Here is an 11,433-nt window from a genome sequence, read left to right as displayed (position 1 = left end):
AGCTAGTCCACTACTGGGTATTTATCCAAAGAGCACAAAATCAGTAATTCAAAAAGATATATGCTCGTTGCAGCATTACCCACAAAAGCCAAGAAGTGGAAGTAACCCAAGTGCCCATCAACAGATGAATGGATAAAGAAAATGTGGTATATATACATACAGTGGAATACTATTTAGCCATAAAAAAGACGAAATTGTGCCATTTGCGACAACATGGATGGAGCTGGAGGGTATTATGCTAAACAAAATAAGTCAGACAGAGAAAGACAAATACCTCATATATGGAAGATAAACAAACAGATAGATAAGAAGAATAGATTAATGGTTACCAGAGGAGAAGGGGGATGGCAAAAGGGATAAAGGGGCACATATGTATGGTGACAGATAAAAACCGGACCGTTGGTGGTGAACACAGTGCAGTCTACACAGAAACTGAAATATAATGACGTACACATGAAATTTGCACAATGTTGTAAGCCAACATGACCTCAATAAAATAATTTTTAAAAAAAGAAAATCCTCATTTTACAGATGAGGACTTCTCAATTCAGCAAGGTAACTTGATTCTGGGAAGAGTACGTTTCCGTCGGCCTTCACAACAACCACAGCAGGGTTCAAGGGTCCAGGAAGATCCTTGTACTCCTGCTAAGACCACCAAGCCCCACTTCTCAACATTCCCTGCCTCGACATTACAAATGGATCATGGGAACGGTCCCAAGAAGGGGACTATAACTGAAAGTGACTATCCGAACCCGCCCAAAAGGAGTGGCATGGAGGATAATCCCATCAGGCCCAACGCCCCTGTTTTACCCACCAGGTTATCCCAAGACCTCATCTTCCTAAGTCTCAGTATTAAGCTCTCACTCCTGTCTGCCCTGTAAACTCTCCCTTCCACTGCGCCCTCTGGAACTCACGGTCTGCTACCAGTAAAATCCCCATATCCGTACCTTCTTCTCTAAGCAGCTTTCACCTTCTCTGTCACTGAAACATGGCCATTCCCTCAGGACACTGCTTCCGTGTAGCCCTCTCAAGCAGCGGTCACGTCCCTCCAGGGTAAACCTCCATAAGCCACGATCCTCTGACCTGGAGGAGGGGTACTCATCGCTGCATCCAGACTCTGGTTCCTCCTACTCCCCTTAAAACAAAGCAAAGCGAAAACGACAACGATGACAGTTAACTGACTCTTCGGAAGCACGTGCCATCAGACCGACTGGACCACCTTCTTGCCTGTGCAGCTGTCTGCTGGCCTGCTGGTCATTCCTGCTCATTCACTGACATCTGAGGAACTGTCTTATTCCTTGCCCCCTCTCCTCATTTCTGTCATCTTTCTTGACGATTTAACATCCTGTTAAATAATCTATCCATACCCGGGTCTCTTAGTCTCTTGATCCCTCTCCTTCAACGATCCGAGACCTCCTCTCTACCCCAGTCAGCCACTCTCACAGTCACACCCAAGGCTTCGTCATTACCAGCAACTGCACCATCTCCAAGACCTCAAGTTCAAGCACGCCCCTCTTTGACCCCCTCCTATCTCTCCAGTTCTTCTATTTCCTCTGCATTTAAGCAGGTGGCTGGAGAAAGACCCACATCCTTTCTGCCTGGCCTCACTTTACATTTATGATCACAGAATTCCAGGGCCAGCAAGCCTACTGCATCCTGCTGGTCATTTAGCTCTCTACTCTTTCCTCCACAAACCTCCAAGACACTCTCTCTGACCTCACTCTCCTTCTTGTTTCATTGAGACTCAGATCCATTGTACTCAGTCTCTGAGCAGCATTTGGTACCACTGCTCCTGGGAACACTTTCTTTCCCGGGCCTCTGGGATACCACGCTCTTCTAATTTTCCTCCTCCTTCACTGGCCTTTCCTTCTCAGCATCTTTCTCTGGACTCTAAATGTTGAAGTGACCTCCGTATTCAGCTGTCCTCTCTCCTCTATCTACACTCATTTGCTAAGTATAAGTATAGCCAGTCCCATGGCTTTATATATTATCTTTATCTTAATGACTCCCAGTATAAATCATTAGCTTCCAAGTCCTCCCGTCTTTCTTAAGCTGCAGACTCATATATCTAATTGCCTGTTGACATCTCTACCTGAAAGACCACTTGGCAATTTAACATGTCCAAAATGCGTTCACGTCTCCCAACCTGGACCAGAATCTGTTCCTTCTGATTTCCCCCCATATGTGTGAACGGAACCGCCATTTACTCAGTTGCGCAAGCCAAAAACCTCATAGCTATCCTTGACTGCTTTCTTTCTCTCTCACCCCACCCCCAACCCATCAGCAGATTTCTCTATTCTACCTTAAAAAAAAAAAAAAATCCCTCATCTGACCATTTCTCACCACCTCCTCCCTGACTGCACTAGTCCAGGTCACCCTCACTTATCATTTAGACTCCTGCAATAGCTTCCTAACTCACTTTCCAGACTCACCTCTCATCTCTCCATAGTCTGTTCTCCAAAGAGCCACCCCAGTGATCTTTGGAAACCACGGGCAGATCAACTCACGCCCCTGCTCCCAATTCTCTAATAGCTTCCCACCACACTTAGAAGAAAATCCAAATCCCTTATTAAGACCTTCTATTATTTGACCCCCCGCCACCTCGCCAAACCCATTCCCTACCACTGGTAGCCGTAGGACATCCCTGCTGTTTTTCCAACACACCACGGATATTCCCAGCTTGGGGCCTTTGCCCTTTCTATACCCTCAGCTTGAAGGGTTCTTCCTCCGAGTGGTCACCAGGGCTCACTCCCTTACCTCATTCGTCTTCTGCTCAAATGTCCCCTCCTCAGAAGCTGCTTTCCCTGATGACGCTATTATCCCCATCACTCTCCATCCCTTTCTCTGCTTTATTTTTCCTTTTTTCTCAACACCTCCCGCCTGAGGCAGTATTTTAGTTAGTTCGCTAGTTATTGACTTGCCCCCTAAAATAGAAGCTTCATGAGCCCCGGGACCCTTTATACCGTTGCATCCCCATTCCCAGAACAGTGCGTGGCACACAGGAAGCCCTCCAAAAATATGTGTTGCATGAATGACTTGCCAAAGACAACGGATGCAAATAGGTGCCTATCCAGATTTCCACGGCCACCTGCCCCCACGCCCTTTTCGACTCCAGGGAGACATGGTGACACCTCAAGGGGTTCAGGGGGCCTCCGCTGCTTTCGTCCTCCCGCCTAGTGGGGGAGTCAAGACTCAGTGGGCGGTGAGCGGGGTGGGGGGGTGGGGTGGAAGAGCCGACGGGCGCCCCTCTCTATGGTCGGAGTCCCCAGGCTCCTCCTCCCAGCACCCGGCGTGCCTCTATGGTTCTTCCTGTCATTAGTCGGGAGGGGGCGCTGTGCGCAGGCGCGAGGTGACGCCGCGGCTGGGCCGGAAGGAGCGCGGCGGCGGCCTCGGCGGCGGCGACGGCGCTATCGGCGGCTGCCTGTGGTGACTGGAAGCCGCGGCGACAGCGGCCGCCGAGCCCGCCTCGTGAGGGGACGAGCCGAGTGGCGAGTAAGTGTCGGCCGCGGGGCGCGCCCGGCTCCTCGGCGGGCTCTGTGAGGCGAGTGGCGTCTCCGCCTCCATGAGCCCGGGTGGGGGTGGGGGCGTCGCCGTGAGGGGCCGCGGGGCCGGGGGCGCGGGGCTGGCCCGGCGGCGGCGGCGGCCGCACGCGAGCGGGCCCGGGGCCGGGGTCGAGGCGGGAGCCACAAAGGCGCGGGCGGCCGGCGGACCCTCCCGCCGCTCCCGCCACTTCGGGAAGTTTCGCGGGCCGGTCGGTCGGCCTGCTGCGCGGCTGCGGCGGCGGACGCGCCGAGAGTCCGCGAGTCCTCGGCGGCCGCGCGCGTGGGGGCGGCGTCCGGGGAGCCGAGCGCGGCCCGGAGCCGCGGGGGGCGAGGCGCTGCGACTTGCAACTCGCACGGGCGGGGCGGGGCGGGCTCCCCCTTCCCCGGACGAGTGTCCTCCCGGGCAGGGCGCGACTCCCCTCCCCGCCCCCCGGCGCTCTGCGAGCGTGCGGACCCCCTGTGCGCGCGGGGAACGTGAGCCCGACACGTGCGCCCGGAGCCCGGGCGGCGGGCGAGAGCGACGCTCCCGCGGGGCGGGCGGCCGGAGCGCTGCGGAGCAATTGTCAGACTTGGGGCCGCTTCCGTCCGGGGTCCTCCCCCCATTCCCTGCCGAGTGCCCGCCGGGTCCCGACGTTTCTAGGGGGGTCCCATGTAACCCAGGCGGGGGGCCCCCGGAGTGCGTAACTGGAACGCGCGGGGATAAGCGCCTTGGGATGGCGCGATCTCGACGTTTGGCTACGGCAAAGAGATGACTTAGTCGGCTGGGGGAGGACAGGGAACCCCTTGGGACGGACCCCAACCTGAGAGCGCTATGGAATGGCTTTGCTGGGTTTTGTTTATTTGTCCAAGTGCTTTATTGTGGCTGGGAGTAGGGAGTGGCCGAACTTGAACATGTAGCTGGAGGGCCTGGGGCCAGACTTTGGACCTCTCTGTAGATCGAAATGGAGGCTTTAGATTTTTTGTCCTGGAGGCTGGCAGCGGCGGAGAGGGAAGCCTTGCAGCCGCTACGGAGAAATCTAACGCTGAAAGTTTATGAAATCGGTTAAACGAGAGAGCCTCCGTTTGCCAACTAGTATAGCTCCTCCTTGATGGGGGTTTACTATGTTCTAGGCTGTGTTAAGGTCTCAAGGAATGACAGACGACATAAGTAATTCTCACGCCTGACAATGTTGTTGTTTTATCTTCGTTGTTAATAATAATAGGACAAAACCTATGCTGTGTGCCAGATGCTGTCCTAAGATCTACCATATATTAAGACTTTTAATCTTCAGTGACGTAGATTCTGTTAACATCCTTATTTTAAAAAGGAAGCAAACACGTGCTGAAGAGCGGCTTAGCGCGTCACCGAGCTTGTAAGGGTCGGAGCCGGCACTTGAACCGAGTCTGGTGGCAGAGTTCCCGCCCCTGATTATCCTGCTCTACGTACTGGGAGGGACATTTGATATTTATTCTCAGTTCATCCGGAGCATCTGCTTGGTGTCAGGCAGTGTGCTGTGTCCTGGGGCTCTGGGAAGAAATGAGGTGCAGGATCCGACGGTCTTGGACCTTGTTTTAGCAGAGGAGATAAACGTGAAACGTGGTTTCCTAAGCAATTCTGTGATTATTATTGTGCTCAGTACTTGGAAGAAGTGAGAGACGTGTGAGTGAACGCTGGGGATAGTCAGGAAAGGTTTTTCTCTGAGGAAGTGACTTTGAAGCTGAAGAACTGAAGGATGGGTAGAGTTAGTTGGGTCAGAGAGAGGCAGTGAAGAAGAGTAATCCAGCCTGGAGTGGAAGAAAGGAGCGTGGCATGTTCAGGGAACTGAGCCATTGTCACAGGAGAATGAGGAATGGGGGGAGGAGGTATGAAGCGATGCTAGCTGTGTCAGCAAGGGTCATATGAGGCAGTTTTTCAGGCCATGGTAAGGATTTCTTTTTCTTGAGGAAGATTGGCCCTGAGCTAACATCTGCTGCCAATCCTGCTCTTTTTGCTGAGGAAGACTGGCCCTGGCTAACATCCCTGCCCATCTTCCTGTACTTTATATGTGGGACGCCTGCCACAGCATGGCTTGTTGAGAGGTGCCAGGTCCGCACCCAGGATCCAAACCTACAAACCCCAGGCCTCGGTAGCAGGACGTTTGGACTTAACTGCTACACCACCTGCCGGCCCCCATGATGAGGGTTTTGGTTCAACCGTGATGAGATTTGTGGTTTAAAAAGACTCTCGACGCGGGGCCGGCCCCGTGGCAGTGGCCAAGTGGTTGAGTTCGTGTGCTCTGCTTTGGCGGCTCAGGGTTTCGCCGGTTCTGATCCTGGGTGCGGACATGGCACCACTCGTCAGGCCATGCTGAGGGGGTGTCCCACATGCCACAACTAGAAGGACCCACAACTAAAAATACACAACTATGTGCCGGGGGGCTTTGGGGAGAAAAAGTAAAAAATAAAATCTGAAAAAAAACCCAAAAAACCTCTCGATGCTGTATGAAAATACATCAGTGGGTAGAGCGTGCAGGCAGTATTAGGATAGAAGGAGCAGGGTGTCAGAGTTCACAAAGGTGTCAGAGTTCACTGTAAAAAGATCATTGAAAACACTGATTTTTCCCCCTTGTGGAGGAGAGTGTGCTTACTTATCTGTCCCAGTTTCTGAACCAATTTTCAGTTGTCACTTGAGGAAAATCTTAATGATATAAGTTCAACTTTTTAGCCCACCCACTGAAGATTTTGAATTTAATTTTTGGTTTAAAATCTTTCCTGTTGTAAAAAGACACTGATAACGGGCTTTTTAGAGCTCTTTTAAACTCAGCTTGATCTCCAGACTAATTGTTCACATCATTATTTTCTGTAATTGGGAATGTTGTTTTGCCTTGGTTATTTCATTTTGTCTACATATTCAAAGTGACACTCATTGCATTTTCTTATTCTGAACTCATCACTGCCTTATTCATTCTTAGTAGTATCACCATCCTCCAGTAGCCTGATCTCAGCATCTAGGGCAGCGTTGACTCCTTTCTTCCTCTTGCCCTCATGGCCAGTTGCATACAAAAATTCCATTGAATCTAACTCTGCAGTCAGTACCTTGTCCCCTTTTCCTCCCCCTGCCTACTGTTAGCTCTGGTTCAGGCGTCACTGGCTCAAGTTTCCTAGATCTCCTGCCACCAGATGTCCTCTGCAGTCTGTCTTACACGTTGCAGCTAGTTTGACTCTCATTGCATTGCTTCCCATTGGTGAGGAAATAAAAATTTGAGCTCTGCTTCAGTTATGTTGACGCGTGGCAGAGCACCCCCAAACTTAGTGACTTAGCACAGCAGTTTGCTTTGTTGACAGTTTTGTGAGTCAGGAGATTAGGAAGGGCTCACCTAGGCCGTTTTTTCCTGGTCCACAGGGCTGTCAGCTGAGGTGGCCGAGGCCCCAGCCACCAAAATCAATTTCCAAAATGGCTTCTTCACTCACATGCCTTGTCGGAGATTGCTGGAAGCTTGGGCTCAGCTGCCCCTTCCCTCTCCACGTAGCGTGAGAGCTTTCTCTCCAGCAGGGTCGTCACACTTCCTCCAGGCTGACTCTGGGCTCCCGGAGCCCTCGCTGGAAGCTGCTGTTCTCTGAAGGGCTATTCTAAGCCTGGAACTGGGACAGCGTTCAGTTTAGCTGAAATACTGCTGTCTCCACTGAGCCTTCCCTGACCACCTGCCCTCCTCCGACGGGAGTAGGCTCTTTATTGAATTAATGACTTCATACTTTGTAGGGTACTTATTTGTGTCCATATTTTCTCTCAGGACTCTTAAGTTCTTTGAGGCAAAATCCATGTTGGATTTTCTTTGTTTGTATCCCCCGTGGTGCATAACACAAATACTTTACGCCACGTAGCAAACCCACAGTAGTATTCTTTTAACAGCTGAATTCTTTTAACGTATTTTAATTTTAAAAGGTAATGTAAATCATACCAATTTAGCATTAAAAAAATCAGAAAATATATAGAACTAAAAAAATAAAACTACCTTAAACTTACTACTTAGAAATAACCATTATTAATTCTTTATTGGGTTGATTTAAGATGATTAAATACTAGTATGAACTTACAAAGAATGGGTATCCAAATAATGGTTAAGATGAGAAGCTAGTATTTGAGTGAACAGCAATAATCATTTATAGACACTTAAAAAAATATGCTAGGAAGAGGTGTTGTGGGGGCTAGTATGACATGGGCTTGTCACCTTCTCCCAGCCTATGCCTCACTCTGCTTTGCCTCCCTTTCTCTGGAATGTTCAAAGAGATTAACTCATGGAATTGGAAACATCTTTCATTACCCCAAAATTGATGTTGCAGAAGTGACAGGCATATTTATGGAGATTACTCTAGAAAATGTTATCTGACTCTGGTTCTGTGTGGCTAGGCTGAACAGCCCTGTCTCTGACAGAGGAAGATGTTTTTGGAGCCACTCATTCATTCAGCAGCTGTGCAAGACACTGGAAATACGGCTGCGAATAAGACATAGTCAAGGGCACATGGCGAAAACAATTAAAATGTGAACTCTTTGTTGTCATGTGTTGATTCATCCATGCAAGGAAGAGAAAGGGATAAAAAAAATCATTAGGACAGTTGTAGGAGGTAGAAGAGAGCATAGAAGAGCTGTCATCTGATTTTCTTAAATTTTTACAATATAGTGGTAGTACATAAGATTCTCCACAGGGTCAATGAAGTGCTGAAATATATGCTAAATTTGGGTTCTAATTTGGAAGGATTAAATCCTGTGTTTGACTGTATAGTCATAAATGTACATATGATAATTTTTGTTATAAAAAGAAGAGGCAAGAATGAAATAGTCTTTCTTGGGTGACATTTCCTATTTCTGGACGGTACTTTTATTTAACTTTTCTTCAGCCATCTGAGAAGAAGTGAAAAGACTTATATAGAGCATCTTGCTACTTCCGGAGGGAGAATGAAGTTTCTTATAGAAGCGAATAGAAGTTATACTGCAAATAGTTATCATACTAGTAAAGAGTAACTTGGAAGAGGAAAGTAAAGGTCCCCTCCGCTGAGTTTATTATTAATAAATACTGTGATCTGTTGTGTTCTTGTGATAACAAAGCTCTTGTGTTAATGGCGTTTACCATATACAAAGTGGCTTCTCATATTTTATTTAATCTTCAACATAGCCTTAGAAGGTAAGAATAGCTATTTCCATTTCACAGGTAATAATAATAGTCATACTTGTTGTGTGCCAGGCACTATGCTAAACGCTTTATATATATTTAACTCAATTTTAAAGTGACCGTTTCTCATTTTACAGATGAAGACACTAGGCCCCAGAGAATAAGCAGTTTATACAGAGTCACTGATGCGCTGACTGGTGAAACCAGCGTCTGTGCTTAAGGGTTTTGATCTGGAGTCCAAGTGAGAGGACTGAGTGTCAGAGTTGAATGACCTTTACGGAGAAGCTAGGCAGGAGTAGAAATTCCATCACCAGGCTTCTTTTCTCGCTGCAGTTGGGGCCACTGTGTGTGCCACTCATGAGGACTCTTGCTTTAAAGCACCACTAGTAATCTGCTTAACTACAAGCTTGACATTTTAAATTGGATGTAAAATGAACCACATTTCCCTTTGATTTCCAGTGTAAAATGGAAGGGATCTAGTTGTGGTAAAAGGAGAAATAAGAGACTTGGCTCTTGGAATTCTGTTCAGAATACTTTTTAAAAATTATATTTGAAAGAAAAAGGGCTTGATTAGATGCAGTTCAACTTCGACAGCAGAGCTCTTTCCTTTATACCATGCAATTTATAAATAACATTATTATTGTTATTTTAAGTGCGAGACCCAAACTTAGACTTTAATTTGTAAGTTTTAAAAATTGAGATACCTTTGTCCAGTTATAGATAGCAGAAGGTTCTGTTGTAAATCTTAAACATAGTCTTGGAATACAACTTTGTATCCTCATAAGTTGGAAAAATGCTGTTATTATTTGACTATTAACGCTTTGGGGACATCATTTAATGAGAAGCCCGGGTCTGGGGCCTGCCTCCTCTGAAGCAGATAATTTCTTTCAGGAAGGCAAAGCCAATTGAGATTGTCCGAGAGAGGAAGACCAATGTTGAATAGGTAGGTTACAGGTAGGATCTTGGAACTAAAGAGGCCCCAGAGTGATTGTAATTGTCCCTCTTTGGTTGTTATTTATTGATTTTCATTCTTCTAATTTTCATCAAAGTAAAGAAAGAAAATGTTTAAAAAATCAGGCTACAGAAGGACTGAAGTAAAAGCAATTATCTTCTCTTCCTGACCCCCAGCTACTGTTTCACAGAGGCAACCACCTTTTTTTTTTTTAATAATGGCTTTTTTCCATTATTTTCATTCTGAAATACAGCACACACGAAGAAGTTTCACCCCAAGCAACTAAGTTTAGGCCTATGCCTAAATTTTTTCTAAGCGGAGTCATTCAATATATATTCTTTTATGTCTGGATTCCTTCACTCAGTTGTTAGGTTTTAAGATCCATCCATGTTGTGTGTGATTGTAATGGCTTCATTTTTGTTGCTGTATAGGTTTTCATTGTATGAACATACCACATGTATTTGTCTATTCCATCATTGATGTGAGTCCTCCATTTTTAGCTCCTTAGAAAACTGCTGTGAACATCCTTGTTCATAGACCTGGTGCATATAAGCATGCGCTTCTCTAATGTAGATCTCTAGCAGTGGATTGTTGGGTCTTGTGGGTCTGTATCTTCCCTTAGAGTTGGTAAAGTATCAAGCATTTTTGCACAGTTGCAGTACCAGTTTACTCTCCACCAGTAGTATAGGAAAGTCCCCATTGCTCCAAATTCTCAGTAACACTGGTCATCAATTTTCAGACTTTTAGCGATTGTATGAGTTTGTAATATCTCATGAGAGTTTTTTACCCTTTCAAAATAAAGCAGTATGTAAAACCACATAAAACAAATGTATAGCTTAGTGAATTATTATAAGGTGCTTGTATCCCATACCCAGGCAAGAAGTAGACCATCCCAACCCCTCTGTGTATCCTGTCCTGTTCATAGTTCATTCCTTCCCCCAAGATTAATTGTTAGTCTGACTTTTATAATCATTTTCTTGTTTCTTTATGGTTTTCTCACCCAAGAGTACATCCCTAGATGCTATAGTTTAATCTCACCCATTTAAAAAATTTGATAGATCCTTTAAATCAAAAGTTTCTCTTCCAGTCCTTTGTTTTTCCTTATAATTTATCTGTTGTTGAACATGAACCTTTTGACCTGTAGTTTCCCAGAGCCTAGATAAGTGTTTGTCAGACTTTAAAAAAATTATTCCCCATTGTATAGCCTTTTTAGATTTTTTTTCCCTATGTCTCCCCCGTTAAATACCACGGAATACGATTTTGCTGAGATTGTATTTTGGAGGGTCACAAACCATTGCAATCTGTAAGATCTTTTCACGCCCCTGTGAAATCGCCCCTGTTGAGAATACGTGGTCTGGATTGCATACTTATGGTACAATTCAGAAATTTCATTTTTCCTCTAGCTTCTATTCTAGAATTTTGGCTGAGTCCAGAGTCTTGACCAAACTCTATTTCACTCTGTTTGGCGTGACTATAGATAGTGTTATTTTCTCAGAAGGCACTGATGTATTGTTGGCTCTATCACGTTAGCAGCCAATGATAATTCAGTGTCTAGATCCGGTAATTCACTGAGAGATGCATAGTGATGATACTGTAATTAAATTTTTTAAATTGATATTAGAATATTTTTATAAAGAAGCCATTTTCTCGTCTACTGTTTGATTATCCAGTCATATAGTGCTTATGGAAAAGGCAAGAAAGATGCCTGATTCTTTGCCTTTATTTTATCAATTTTAAAGATAATGTCTTGGTTCAATGTCATCCTCTGAAAATGACCTTTTCTTAAAAAAATTATGGGCTGGCCTGGTGGCGC

At 46.3% G+C, this 11,433-nt stretch overlaps 1 protein-coding gene across 2 annotated transcripts in view; it reads left to right on the top strand.

Moving 5' to 3' along the window:
• Window positions 1–3,314: 3,314 nt before the first annotated feature.
• The window catches only part of RNF216 (ring finger protein 216), a 160,611-nt gene continuing 152,492 nt past the window's right edge, over window positions 3,315–11,433 (top strand). The window contains exon 1 of one of the 2 annotated variants that reach the window (XM_044746461.2): window positions 3,315–3,492. The gene's annotated coding sequence lies outside the window, so the exon portion shown is untranslated. The remainder of the gene's footprint in view (window positions 3,493–11,433) is intronic. The other variant, XM_044746462.2, reaches the window with a different exon arrangement.

This window comes from Equus asinus, chromosome 14, assembly GCF_041296235.1.
Source record: "Equus asinus isolate D_3611 breed Donkey chromosome 14, EquAss-T2T_v2, whole genome shotgun sequence".
In the NCBI taxonomy this organism is placed as follows: Eukaryota; Metazoa; Chordata; class Mammalia; order Perissodactyla; family Equidae; genus Equus; species Equus asinus.
Note: the sequence above shows the minus strand (reverse complement) of the source record. Positions and strands in the feature narration are given on the sequence as shown.